Below are 14,402 nucleotides of genomic sequence, written 5' to 3' on the forward strand. Positions count from 1 at the left end.
TATTCAATCCCTATCATCTAGATTATACTTATGCTCTACTTATAAGCCAAGTGCAACTAAAGAAAGAAAGAATAAAACATCTTTTTATAAACATTTGAATTGTATAGAACAGTCTTATGGACTCTGTGAGAGAGGGAGAGGGTGGGAAGATTTGGGAGAATGGCATTGAAACATGTAAAATATCATGTATGAAACGAGTTGCCAGTCCAGGTTCGATGCACGATACTGGATGCTTGGGGCTGGTGCACTGGGACGACCCAGAGGGATGGAATGGGGAGGGAGGAGGGAGGAGGGTTCAGGATGGGGAACACATGTATACCTGTGGCGGATTCACTTTGATATTTGGCAAAACTAATACAGTTATGTAAAGTTTAAAAATAAAATAAAATAAAAAAAAAGAAATACTACTACAGTATGATCTAGTTCTATGGAAGATGTGCAGAAGAAGATAGGAAAAAAATATTAACAGGTGTTATCTCTCAGGTACAGAGAGATTTTGGATGGTTTTACTTTATTGCCTATACTTTTTCTGTTTCTCATATTTTTTTCAGTAAGTGTATACTACTTTTACAATCAGAAGAAAACAATAAATAATATTTTAAACAAGAAGAAATTAAAAAAAAATAAACATTTGAATTTACAGAATGAGGTCATAAGCAACAACCAGAATAAAGATTTGAAGGATATTACCACAGACTCAGACTCAGATTTGAAGGATATTACCACAGAATCATCTAGGTGAGATAGATGTAATCAGTGTTGGTTTGGAGATGAAAGGGGACCACAAATAAAGAAATGTGGGCAGTCTCCAGAAACTAGAAAAAGTGCGGAAATATTCTTACCTAAAAATTTGTAGAAAGGATACAATTCTTCTAATCCTATTATATTAGCCAAATAAGACCCATTTCAGTTAGTAAATTTGCATTGTTTTAAATCACAAATATGCACTGTGGTAAGGTACCTATCATATTTTAAGACACAAATGTTGTCTTGTATAAAAAATATTCCAAGTCTTGAATGACTTCAGAAACATTTTCTTGCCAAAATTTATCCTGACGTTCCTCTTTATGTTCCATATTCATACTATTTTTTCCTTTCTGCAAAAATCTTGGTAAGAAGTCATGGAACTATATAGTGGAGATAGACATTTATAAAGACTGTATTTGTTTTAACATTGAAAATTTCTCAAAAACATTTTTAATAAGTCAGCAGGTCTATAGTTAGTAATTTGAAAAGCTATTTAATGATTCTATTGTAGATAGATACACACTTCTACAGAAAAATGAATTATTAGGCAAACTGAAAAAATGAAGGAAGCTATATTTAGGTTTAATTTATTCATTTTTATGCAGGCCTATGGAGCAGCAAAGACAAATTACAATTTCTAATAAATGTTAGCAATGTGTAACAGTTTCAAGAAATCATGACTGAATAATTCTGTGCTCTGCAAAATACATATGAAATGGCAGGTGTTGCGTGGGCAGTAAGTTTAAAGAGCTATAGTTAAGTGTCGGTATAAGTGAAAGAGAAAGAAAAAAACTGCTTTTGTCTATCCCTTATTGAAATATTGAAAAGAAGGAGTTATTTTATTTAAAATTGTATCTATATATAAAAATGACTTTTATGTTTTCATCCACACTTGAGTCATCTTTATAGATTACTAAAATAATACCCATCTCAACTAATAGAAATACATTCAATAATTATGCCCAATTCATTTCTGCGATCGCATCAATATTTTGAGATGAAAATATTTGTAAAATGAATTGGAAGGATTATGCCAAGTGCAAATAAATTATTCCTTGCTAATTTCCAAATGTTTATAAAATGCTTAATGAGTGAAAAACATGAATTTGACATTATGACAAATATAATGATGTAGACTGTACTGCACAAGCCTTTCAAATTTATAATTGAGTGGAAAACATTTCACTTTAAAAACATATTCACATTAAAGACAAAATACCAAAAGACAAGTTGTCACAAACTAGCCCATGTGTATTTGCTAAATGAATTAATATAACATCACACTGGATAATTGAAGTATTTTATTCCCATAATATATTTATCTAAGTGGTTAATAAATTTCAGTTGAATAAAATTAATACTTCAGTTGCTATCAGAAGGTCATACTTATCTAATGGCACAATATTTATATGACCAGATATAATATTCCATAATATGCAGTATGGCCCAAAGTTATTTAAACATATCTTTAAATATTTTAAAGTGCAGGAAAAAGAAGGAAAGAGAAAGAGATAAATATTGATTCTATTACATCTCTTGAACAGCATGTTTTATTCACATCCATTAAAGAAATGCATATAATTATTAGATATCTAAATGGTAGCTTTAGTATTGATCTTTATATTTGATTGGTATGTATTTTTAAAGTTTCAATAATTTACATATATTACTCTCATATTCAGAGAAAAATGTAATTATTATAAAACACCAATAAATAAATGTAGACCAATAGAGCTTCAAAGGAAAATAATTTTGCTTCAAATGATATTTACACATATAGCCTAATGAGTTTCTTCATTTTCATAAACATAGCATACTCTCTCTTTCTTTCTCCCTCTCAGTTTTGAATAAAACATTAATGAAAGCATAAATATATAAAAGAAATAAACTATAACAATAAATGGATTTCAAGATTAGAAAAATATATCTGAAATGAAAATTCAGAAAGTGGGTTCAAAATAAGACTAGATCATTGAATGTGTATACAGAAAAAATATCTACCAAAATTGAAGTATTACAAAAATAAAAAAGTTTAAAAAAATGAACAGAGCTTCAATGACCTGGCTGACAATGCCAAAGAATGCAAAATATGTGCAACTGTAGTCTCAGAAAGAGAAAGGGAAGCAGGAATATAAGAAAAATACAACCTAATAGTAGAAAGTTATGTTTTATTACATGACTGTACTGAGTTCTATAGCCTGGAAGGCAGCCTCTCAGGTGAATTGTTCCAAAGAGGCAGAGGAGGAGTCAGGATACATAAAAGAAATTCCTTAAAAATAAAAAAAAAATGGTAGTTGAACATCAAAAGTTTACTGCTAATCACACACACAAAACTCAAATCAATGAATTTAGCACTTTTTATGTACAAGATGCAAAGAGTTTGGACTCATTGAAATTATTCCTTTGACATGTACCTTATCTCAGGCCAATACCTTGTTTTTCTCAGCCCTGAATTCCCCTAGGACTCACCAGATTGTTGACGGCAATGGCTGATGGCCTGATGGTGGGCAGCACTCATTCACCCAAATGGCAGGCAACACATTCACAACAAGGACCTTGACTTTCCTGTGAATGAAATAGAAAGCATCATAAGTTATTTAGCAATAAGAAAAACAATTTAATCCATATTTTAAAGAATTTCTTTATTTATGTGTTGGAGAAGGCAAACTAAGTGACTATTGCAGTTATTCAGGCAAATTTTGGTGATGATTCAGAGCACGAAGTAGCAATGCCAATGATTAGAAGTGGCTGAACTTGAGATATTTGGAAAAATGGCTAATAAAATATTCTGAAAGAATAACTCTTAGATGTGAAGGGGAAAATAAAATAGAATCCAGACAGTTTCAAGCATCTGAATTCAGAGTGCTACCTATGGAACAGTTTTGTGGGAAAGGCTAAAGAATGGAGTTCAGGAATGTTTAGAATGTGATACCTGTTGGAATTATAAGTTACCATGTCATACAGGAAGTTAGATGTAAGATTTCTAATGTTGGTGAGATTTTCATGCTCAAAGCATTATGTTGTATATAATATTCTAGAGATAGATAATGTCTGTGGTCAGCTTGTATATCTTTTTAGGAAAAATGATACCTAAATCAATAACTGATAGTGATAAAATGAGCATTAAAAATATTAAAGTTGTTCTGAGAATGTTAAATAACCAGCAAAACTCTTTAGAAGTCCTTTCAAATTCTAAATTTTAAGGCAGATGGAAAATATGATTGCAAATATCTGGCAGACAGCAACTAATATTTCATTGAAGAATGTGAAGGACCTAGGGAAAGACTAGGATTGGAAGGAAAGGAGTGGAAAATTCTCACTTTGTCAAGAGATATATCTACTCTTGTCTTCTTTATAAGTGAAATTGAAAAACAAAATAAAATAATAAGTCAGAGAATATGTGCTTCAAAGATGAGTACAAATTTAGGCAGAGCTATATATCAATTTTAGAATACATAAAAGAATATTGGAAAAAAAATGAGTGTAAGTCATTCAGCATGAGATATCTAAATTCGGGCTGCTTAAGTGAAATTATTTTTGCTATGAGAAAATTCAATTTTATGTGAGTTAAATAGATTTTCAAGAATATACTTAACAATTAGCAGTTGAGATTGTATACAGGTGTTTATATCTGTGCATGTGAAGATAGAAAAAAAAGGGGGAAGAGGGAATCAATAAACCATAACAATCCAAACTGATAATTTCAAAATATATTTTTCTATTTAAATGAATTAATTCTAATTCTATAGAGAAATTTTGTGTCTGATGTTTTGCTGATTTTTCTCAATAAAAAAACTTTTTGTATTGATGCTGCTGCTGCTGCTGCTAAGTCGCTTCAGTCATGTCCAACTCTGTGCGACCCCACAGATGGCAGCCCACCAGGCTTCCCCCTCCCTGGGATTCTCCAGGCAAGAATACTGGAGTGGGTTGCCATTTCCTTCCCCAATGCACGAAAGTGAAAAGTGAAAGTGAGGTCGCTCAGTTGTGTCCAACTCCTAGTGATCCCATGGACTGCAGCTTACCAGGCTCCTCCGTCCATGGATTTTCCAGGCAAGAATACTGGAGTGGAGTGCCATTGCCTTTGTTGTATTGAAGCTAGCTGAAAAGAAACTAACTCAAATAAAGTAACATAACATACATGGCAACAGTGTCTATAAAGGAAAAGTAAATAAGTAATCAGAATTTACTACTTGTTTAGACATTTCAGTGCTTTTCTCAGATTTGCATTTGTGCTCAGTATGATGCTTGATCAGTGAGCTGGGGTGAATAAGCATGTTGAGATTGTCCCCTTCAATGCAACCTCATTTTTCCTTACTTATTAACCTATTTCTACATAATCACTTCCCAAATTACCTCTTTATTATTATATATGTTATTCTAATTATCAAATAAAATGTAAAGCCCACAGTTCAATGCTCTCAGGAATTTCTCTTTTTGAGACTATATAGGTATCTCACAGATTTCTAAAGCCTCATTACCCAAGTTTTCCATGAGGAAATCTGTGACTATCTGAGCATTTACCTTATGACTACTTAGGTCAGGTGACAAATAAAAGTTTATAAAGAAAAAATTTAAAAGGCTATTTGAATTCTTTGCTCACAAATAGTTTTGACCCAAATTTCGTGATTTTCCTAAAAGCAAATTTAACAAGCTACCAGTAATTATAAATGAGAGACAAATTCCCAGCTCATTGTAACAACATATTCCTGAATGATAAAGATAAATGAGATTTTGGGAGAAGCTGGTTGAGACAAGAGTACAGTAAAGTGGTTTTCTTAATAGATGCTCATCTTTCTTCTTTGAAGTTAATTGTTTGATAATTAAAGCTTAGTACATTGTCTCAATCTTATCACAAACGTTATATATAAATTATATTGTAATGAATCAATATTAGACAATTTGGCTTCATAACTAAAATGTTTCCAAACTGTGATGTGCATCATGATTTGTGAACTCTATAAAAGATACACGTCTATGCCCTGTTGACTCAGAATCTTTGTCAGTGGAACTAATTAGGGAAAAAAATTAACCTGTTTTTAGCAGGAGTCAAAAACACCTGTTGGTGGCTCAGAGGTTAAAGCATCTGCCTGCAATGAGGGAGACCTGGGTTGGCTTCCTGGGTCGGGAAAATCCCCTAAAGAAGGAAATGGCAACCCACTCCAGTATTCTTGCCCGGAGAAGCCCATGGACGGAGGAGCCTGGTGGGCTACAGTCCACGGGGTCGCAAAGAATCGGACACGACTGAGCGACTTCACTTTCACTTTCAAAAACACCTGAACCAAATTTTAAGGGCAACAAAATGGAAATACGCTAGATGATAAGGTTTTTTAAATGTTCAGTTCAGTTCAGTCGCTCAGTCGTGTCCGACTCTTTGTGACCCCATGAATCGCAGCACGCCAGGCCTCCCTGTCCATCACCAACTAAATTGCTATAAAATGAAATTTGACTTTTTAAAATCCTCGTGTTTTCACTGAATAATATTAAGAGTTGAAATTGTGGATTTACTGCTGCTGCTACTGCTGCTACGTCGCTTTAGTCATGTCCAACTCTGTGCGACCCCATAGATGGCAGCCCACCAGGCTTCCCGTCCCTGGGATTCTCCAGTCAAGAACACTGGAGTGGGTTGCCATTTTCTTCTCCAATGCAGTAAAGTGAAAGTGAAGTCGCTCAGTCCTGCCCGACTCTAGCGACCCCATGGACTGCAGCCTACCAGGCTCCTCCATCCATGGGATTTTCTAGGCAAAAGTACTGGAGTGGGGTTGGATTTACTAAAGGTTGTAAAAGTTCAGTAAGGCCAGTCTTTCTGTATGTGGGGATGGAGTGAAGGGAAGGAGTGGCTTCTTGAATAAGAGTTTAGCTGTAATTGATATCATGTACTATTATCCAAATGAATGAGCAATTGCCACAAATATATAGTATTATTTTCTCCTAAGTTGTATATCTACTGAGTTGATATAATAGGCGAGAAAAAACCTGTCAAGAAATATATTTATCTTAATTTATACACAGACATATTAAATTTTGTAGTCTACAGTTTTGTATGTTTTGACAAGTACGTAGTGCCACATAACTACTGTTATATTCAGGATACAGAACAATTTCCTGACTGCCAAAAAGTCGCTACTACTGCCCCTTTCTGGTCAAATGCCCCTTTCCCCTATCCCCGGCCAAGCATCGGCCTATTGTTAGATTTTGCAGAATGTCATATAATTTTTACCTGATTTCTTTTCTTAGTATAATGCATTTTAGGTTCAGTCATGATTTTTGACATTCTGTTATTCATTGTATTTTATTTCTGAAAGTTACTATATTGTATAAATACACTAGTATGTTCATCCACTCGCCTGTTAAGGACATTCAGCTACCGCCAATATTTGGTAGTTATGAATAATGATGGCATAAACATTTGTGTGTATATTTGTAAGTGACCAAATTTTTATTTAAGGGCTTCTCTGGTGGCTCCAATGGTAAAGAATCTTCCTGCAATGCAGGAGACCCACATTAAATCCCTGGGTTGGAAAGATCCCCTTGAGAAGGGAATGGCTACCTACTCCAGTATTCTTGCTTGGAAAATCCCATGGAAACAGGAGCTTGGTGAGCTATACTCCATGGGATCGCAAAGAGTTGGACATGACTGAGAGACTAAAACATGCTCACAAGTTTTATTCTATAATAAAAATGCTAAAAGCAGGCCTATTAGGTCATATAAGAAGTTTACACTTAACTTTATAAGAGTACCAAGCTATTTCCCAAAGTTGCTGTAATCTCACAAGCAACATATAATATGTCTGGTTAATCTGCATTCTTGTCAGCACTTAGTATTGAGACCCTTTTCTTTCATTCATTCATTTCTTCCCATCCATTTTAGCCACTCTAAAAGGTATGTGAGGAATCTCTTGCGGTTGTAATTTGCATTTCCCCAGTGATTAATGTTATTGTGTTCTTTTGATATGATTTTCTGACTGCTATAATCATCTTTGGACTTCCTGATGGATCAGTTAGTAAAGAGTCTTCCTGCAATGCAGGAGACCCAGGTTCGATCCCTGGGTTGGGAAGATCCCCTAGAGAAGGAAACAGCAATCCACCAGTATTCTTGCCTGGGAAATTCCATGGACAGATGTGCCTGGTTGACTACAGTCCATGAGGTTGCAATACTTGGAATTCGACTTAGCAACTATACCTATAATCATCTTTGGTACACATTTCTTCAAATCTTATTTTAATTTTAAATTTTTATAGGAATATAGTTGATTTAGCAACCCACTCCAGTATTATTGCCTTGAGAATTCCATGGACAGAGGAGCCTGGTGAGCTAGAGTTCATGGATTGGCAGAGTCGGACACAATTAAGTGAGTAACACACTTTATAGTTGATTTATAAGCTGTGTTAGTTTCTACCATATAGAAAAGTGAGTAATACATATATCTACTCGTTTTTGAGTGGCTTGGGAAATTGGGAAAGAGGTATGTTAAGGTGGTATATTGTCACCCAGCTTATTTAACTTATACGCAGAGTACATCATGCAAAATGTCAGGATGGATGAAGCACAAGCTGGAACCAAAATTGCCAGGAGAAATATCAATAACCTCAGATATGCAGATGACACCACCATTATGGCAGAAAGGGAATAGGAACTGAAGAGTATCTTGGTGAAAGTGAAGGAGGAGGGTTAAAAAGTTGGCTTAAAACTCAACATTTGAAAAACTAAAATGGCATCCAGTCCCATCACTTCATGGCAAATAACTGGGGAAACAATGGAAACAGTGACAAACTTTATTTTCTTGGGCTTCAAAATCACTGCAGATGGTAAATGCAGCCATGAAATTAAAAGATGCTTGCTCCTTGGAAGAAAATCTATGACCAACCTAGACAGCATATTAAAAAGCAGAGACATTACTTTGCCAACAAAGGTCCGTCTAGTCAGAGCTATGGTTTTTCCAGTAGTCATGTATGCATGTGAGAGTTGGACTATCATGAAAGCTGAGAGCTAAAGAACTGATGCTTTTGAAATGTGGTGTTGGAGAAGATTCTTGAGGGTCCCTTGGACTGCAAGGACATCAAACCTGTCCATCCTAAAGGATATCAGTCCTAGGTGTCCATTGTAAGGACTGATGCTGAAGCTGAAACTCCAGTACTTTGGCCATCTGATGCGAAGAACTCACTTAATGGAAAAGAGCCTGATGCTGGGAAAGATTGAAGGCAGGAAGAGAAGGGGATGACAGAGGATGAGACTGTTGGATGGCATCACTGACTCAATGGACATGATTTGAGCAAGCTCTGGGAGTTGGTGATGGGCAGAGAAGCCTGTTGTACTGCAATCCATGGGGTTGCAAAGAGTTGGACATGACTGAGTGACTCAACTGAACTGACTCATTTTTAGATTTTCATATCAAAACTTATTTTTTAAAGCAAGTTGTTTGCTTGCTAATTATTCACTTTTGTGAATTTTTACCATTTATTTTTTCCAACTATTGAAATATATTGACAAATAAGAATAATATATACTGAAGGTTTACAAAGTAATATTTTGAAATATGTACACTTTGTGAAATGACTGCCACTATCAAATTAATTAACTTATCCATCATCTCACATAGTTATCATTTTTCTATTAGTGGGGAAAAGATCCACATAAGATATACCCTTAGCAAATTTCAAGTATATGGCACAATAAATTACAGTCACAATGCTATATAGTGAATGTCCTGAGCTTTCAGTTCAGTTCAGTTGCTCAGTCGTGTCCAACTCTGTGTGACCCCATGGACCGCAGCATGCCAGGCCTCCTTGTCCATCATCAACTCCCAGAGTTTACTCAAACTCATGCCCATTGGGTCAGTGATGCCATCAGACCTTCTCATCCTCTGTTGTCCCCTTCTCCCATCTTCAATCTTTCTCAGAATCAGGGTCTTTTCAAATGAGTCAATTCTTCACATCAAGTGGCCAAAGTGTTAGCATTTCAGCTTCAATATCAGTCCTTTCAATGAATATCCAGGATTGATTTCCTTTAGGATTGACTGGTTGGATCTCCTTGCAGTCCAAGGGACTCTCAAGAGTCTTCTCCAACACCACAGTTCAAAAGCATCAATTCTTCAGTGCTCAGCTTTCTTTATAGTCCAACACTCACATCCATACATGACTACTGGAAAAAGGATAGCTTTGACTAGACAGACATTTCTTGGCAAAGCAATGCCTCTGCTTTTTAATATGCTGTCTAGGTTTGTCATAACTTTCCTTCCAAGGAGTAAGCGTCTTTTAATTTCAAGACTGCAGTCACCATATGCAGTGATGTTGGAGCCCAAAAAAATAAAGTCTGTCACTGTTTCCACTGTTTCCCCATCTATTTGCCATGAAGTGATGGGACCAGATGCCAGGATCTTAGTTTTCTGAATGTTGAATTTGAAGCCAACTTTTTCACTCTCCTCTTTCACTTTCATCAAGAGGCTCTTTAGTTCCTCTTCACTTTCTACCATAAGGGTGGTGTCATCTGCACATCAAGGTTATTGATATTTCTCCCGGCAATCTTAATTCCAGCTTGTGCTTCATCCAGCCCAGCGTTTCTCATGATGTACTCTGCATATAAGTTAAATAAGCAGGGTGACAATATACAGCCTTGACATACTTCTTTTCCTATTTGGAATCAGACTGTTGTTCCATGTTCAGTTTTAACTGTTGCTTCCTGACCTGCATATATGTTTCTCAAGAGGCAGTTCAGGTGGTATGGTATTCCCATTTCTTTCAGAATTTTCCACAGTTTCTTGTGATCCACACAGTCAAAGGCTTTGGTGTAGTCAATAAAGCAGAAGCAGATGTTTTTCTGGAACTCTCTTGCTTTTTTGATAATCCAACAGATGTTGGCAATTTGATCTCTGGTTCCTCTGCCTGTTCTAAATCCACTTTATATCTGGAAGTTTAATATCTGGAAGTTCATGGTTCATGTATTGCTGAAGCCTGACTTGGAGAATTTTCACACCATCGTGATTATCTGGGTTGTGAAGATCTTTTTTGTTCAGTTCTTCTGTGTATTCTTGCCACCTCTTTAATATTTTTGCTTCTGTTAGGTCCATATCATTTCTGTCCTTTATTTAGCCCATCTTTGCATGAAATATTCCCTTGGTATCTTAGACATCTCTAGTCTTTCCCATTCTATTGTTTTCCTCTATTTCTTTGCATTGATCGCTGAGGAAGGCTTTCTTATCTCTCCTTGCTCTTCTTTGGAACTCTGCATTCAAATGGGTATATCTTTCCTTTTTCCTTTGCTTTTTGCTTCCCTTCTTTTCCCAGCTATTTGTAAGGCCTCCTTAGAAAGCCATTTCGCTTTTTTGCATTTCTTTTTCTTGGGGATGATCTTGATTCCTGTCTCCTATGCAATGTCACGTACCTCCATCCATAGTTCATCAGGTACTCTATCAGATCTAGTCCCTTAAATCTATTTCTCACTTCCACTGTATAGTCATAAGGGATTTGATTTAGGTCATACCTGAATGGTCTAGTGGTTTTCCCTATTTTCTTCAATTTAAGTCTGAATTTGGCAATAAAGAGTTCATGGTCTGAGCCACAGTCAGCTCCAGGTCTTGTTTTTGCTGACTGTATAGAGCTTCTCCATCTTTGGCTGCAAAGAATATAATCAATCTGATGTTGGTGTTGACCATCTGGTGATGTCCATGTGTATCATCTTCTCTTGTGTTGTTGGAAGAGGGTGTTTGCTATGACCAGTGCGTTCTCTTGGCAAAACTCTACTAGCCTTTGCCCTGCTTCATTCCGTATTCCAAGGCCAAATCTGCCTGTTACCCCAGGTGTTTCTTGACTTCCTACTAATATACATTAATATATATCTCACATTATATACAACACATTTTATATATATAATACATATTATGTATTAATTTATAATATATAAATATATAATATAATTTATATATTTATAGTATATATATATCACATTGTCTTGATCCATTCATCTGTCAATGAGCACTTTTAGCATACAATTCTTGCATGTATTATCTCATGCATACAAGATATACGCAGGAGAGCTGCATGTTTAGAGCCACTCTGGATGATTCTATTTTTTTAAGCTTCAGTTTGTTAATACTTATTTTTAGAATATGGAAAGATAAAGAATTTTTAATACTTTCATTAGTTTTAGGTGAAGCTTTTTTGGATGTAATTTTGGGGATTTTTCCATGTAGAAGACTTTTTCATCCCTAAATATAGAAAGTTGTGTTTATTTCTTTCTAATGTTATAGGCTTTTTAATTATTTTTCTTAACTTATTACACTAGTGAGAGTGGGCAGTCTTGTTTTGTTCTTTATCTTAGGAGGAAAGGATTCCGTTTTTCACTATGAAGTATAAAATTAGCTGTATTTTTTTTTTAGTTCATACATACTATCAGATTAATGAAGTTTCCTTCTATTCCTAGACTGCTGAAAAGTTTATTCATAAATGTATATTGAATATTGTCAAACTCTTTCTCTTCATCAATTGGTATGATCATGTGTTTTTTCTTTACAGTTAATACTGGGGATTATATTCATTGATTTCTGAATATTAAGCCAGCTTTACATTCCTGAGATAAATTCCACTTGGAATTTATAAATAAATTCCTTTTTCTATATTGTTGATTTAATTTGTTAATATTTTGTTAAAACTTTATAAATATGTCTTCATGAAGGATACTAGTTTGTGGGTTTCTTTTCTTATATTGAGCATTTCTGTCTTTTTAAAAAGTTGAATCAGGGTAATATTGGCTTTATAAAGAAAGAGTTCCCTTCTCTTCAGTTTCTTGGAAGAGATTCTATAGAATCAATGTTATATCTTCCTTAATCATTTGGCAAGTGAAAAATGAAAGCAGTCCTTCTTGAGCTGCTGTTGACTGCAGTGGTCACACATTGCCGTTTTCTAGAACCATCACCTCCTCACTTGAATGCAGTGGTCCTGCTGTTTGAGGCCATCAGAAGGTCCTCCCAACCTGTCTGTGACCCACTTGCCATCTTCTCTCTGGTTCATGAAGACAGCCACTCTGCCATACAGAGAGCACGCTTCCCTGATGCTCTGAATAGCACCATGTCTCTAACACTGTCATGTATTTTCTGGGACTGAGTCCAACTTGGGGCCTAGTGATAAAATCAAAGAGAGAAAAAAATAACAGGGGTTCTTTTCACAGTTTTAGGGACAACAATTGTCCCTTTTCCCAGTCCTTCCAAACAGAGAGGCATATTTTCCTCTAGTGTTGTGGGTGCCCTATGTGGCCGGTGCTGCTGGTACCGCCACCACTACGGTTGTAAGAGTGTAGCTTTTGACAGAGGTTGCTTTCACCTAGAACAGGAAAGTTTTTTTCTTTTTTTTTTCAAAAAGTAAAAAGAAAAGAAGAATAAGAGAAATCAAGGATTTCCTCAGTCATTTGTTTCTCAATTTTCTTGTCAAACACAGAAGGTTCTTCTTGGAGCTTTCTGGGTCCACACAGTTCTGGAATTTAGGCTTTGGTTTCCCAGGTGGCTCAGTGGTAAAGCATCTGCCTACCAAGCAGGAGACGGGTTTGATCCCTGGGTTGGGGAAATCCCCTGGAGAAGAAAATGGCAACCCACTCCAGTACCCTTGCCTGGGAAATCCCATAGACAGAGGAGCCTGGTGGGCTACAGACCATGGGGCAGCAAAAAGTCAGACACGACTTAGCGATTAAATAGCAGCAGCAAAGTCTAAGCTAGGGTATGGGAGGGAGAAGGGGAAAAAATATAGCTGCCTTGGTCATTCCTTGAGTTTTGACTTCCTTCCCTAACCCACCTGCTCTTATTTTCTTGACAGTTCAGTTGCTCAGTCATGTTCGACTCTGCTACCCCATGGACTGCAGCATGCCAGGCTTCCTGGTCCGTCACCAACTCTGGGAGTTTGCTCAAACTCATGTCTATCAAGTCGGTGATGCCATCCAACCATCTAATCCATTCTTTACAGGGTCCTCAGGTATTTGTTTTCTGTGTTGTGCCCAGCATTTCAAGTTGGAATCTGTGGAGAGATAGGGTAGCTTGTGCTTACTCCATCTTAGCCAAATCCAGGATTCTCCAAACACGCTGTTATTATGTCCCATAGAGAATTATTTGCAGTAGTTTCTCTTAAAGCTAGATATCTAATTTCCTATGAACAGAAATGTACTATCAAAGTATGATGAAATTAAATAAGAAATATGTAGATGGATTATTTGCCATGTTAGTAAAATAAATATGTTTATGTACTTATAAGTATTAATACTTTTAAATGTTTCTATGAAGGAAATATGTTTGGAAATCAAAAGAAAAGGTATACTTTCAATGTCAGGAAGACATCACAGTACGAAAGATGTCCAGAAATATAAATATCTTAATACATAATCATTTTTAATTCCCATTGTTAAACACATGAAGTTTTAATTTTAAAAAGTTTACAGATTTTTTCTTTGAAGTAAACTTTGAAAATGAAGTTAAAGCTACTGTTCTTTAGGATATAATGACAATGGCACATGTTTTTGCATTTTACCTTTTATCTTCAAAAATTTGAGAGCAAAATATAGGTTTTTTCCAATGATTTATTGAGCAAAGTTTTTCTTTCACTTTTTTCCTTCTTCTTCTTCAATCAAAGCTGCAACACTGGAAAGAAGAAACAGGAGACTGGGAATAATTTTCACTGAA

At 35.7% G+C, this 14,402-nt stretch overlaps 1 long non-coding RNA gene across 1 annotated transcript in view; it reads right to left on the minus strand.

Moving 5' to 3' along the window:
* Positions 1-1,930: 1,930 nt before the first annotated feature.
* Positions 1,931-14,402, minus strand: part of LOC129646416 (uncharacterized) — a 179,847-nt gene continuing 167,375 nt past the window's right edge. Inside the window, exons 3-4 of the long non-coding RNA XR_008711909.1 lie at positions 3,217-3,312; positions 1,931-3,016 (exon numbers count right to left, since the gene is read on the minus strand). This is a non-coding gene — a long non-coding RNA (uncharacterized LOC129646416). The remainder of the gene's footprint in view (positions 3,017-3,216; positions 3,313-14,402) is intronic.

This window comes from Bubalus kerabau, chromosome 3 (genome assembly GCF_029407905.1).
Source record: "Bubalus kerabau isolate K-KA32 ecotype Philippines breed swamp buffalo chromosome 3, PCC_UOA_SB_1v2, whole genome shotgun sequence".
In the NCBI taxonomy this organism is placed as follows: Eukaryota; Metazoa; Chordata; class Mammalia; order Artiodactyla; family Bovidae; genus Bubalus; species Bubalus kerabau.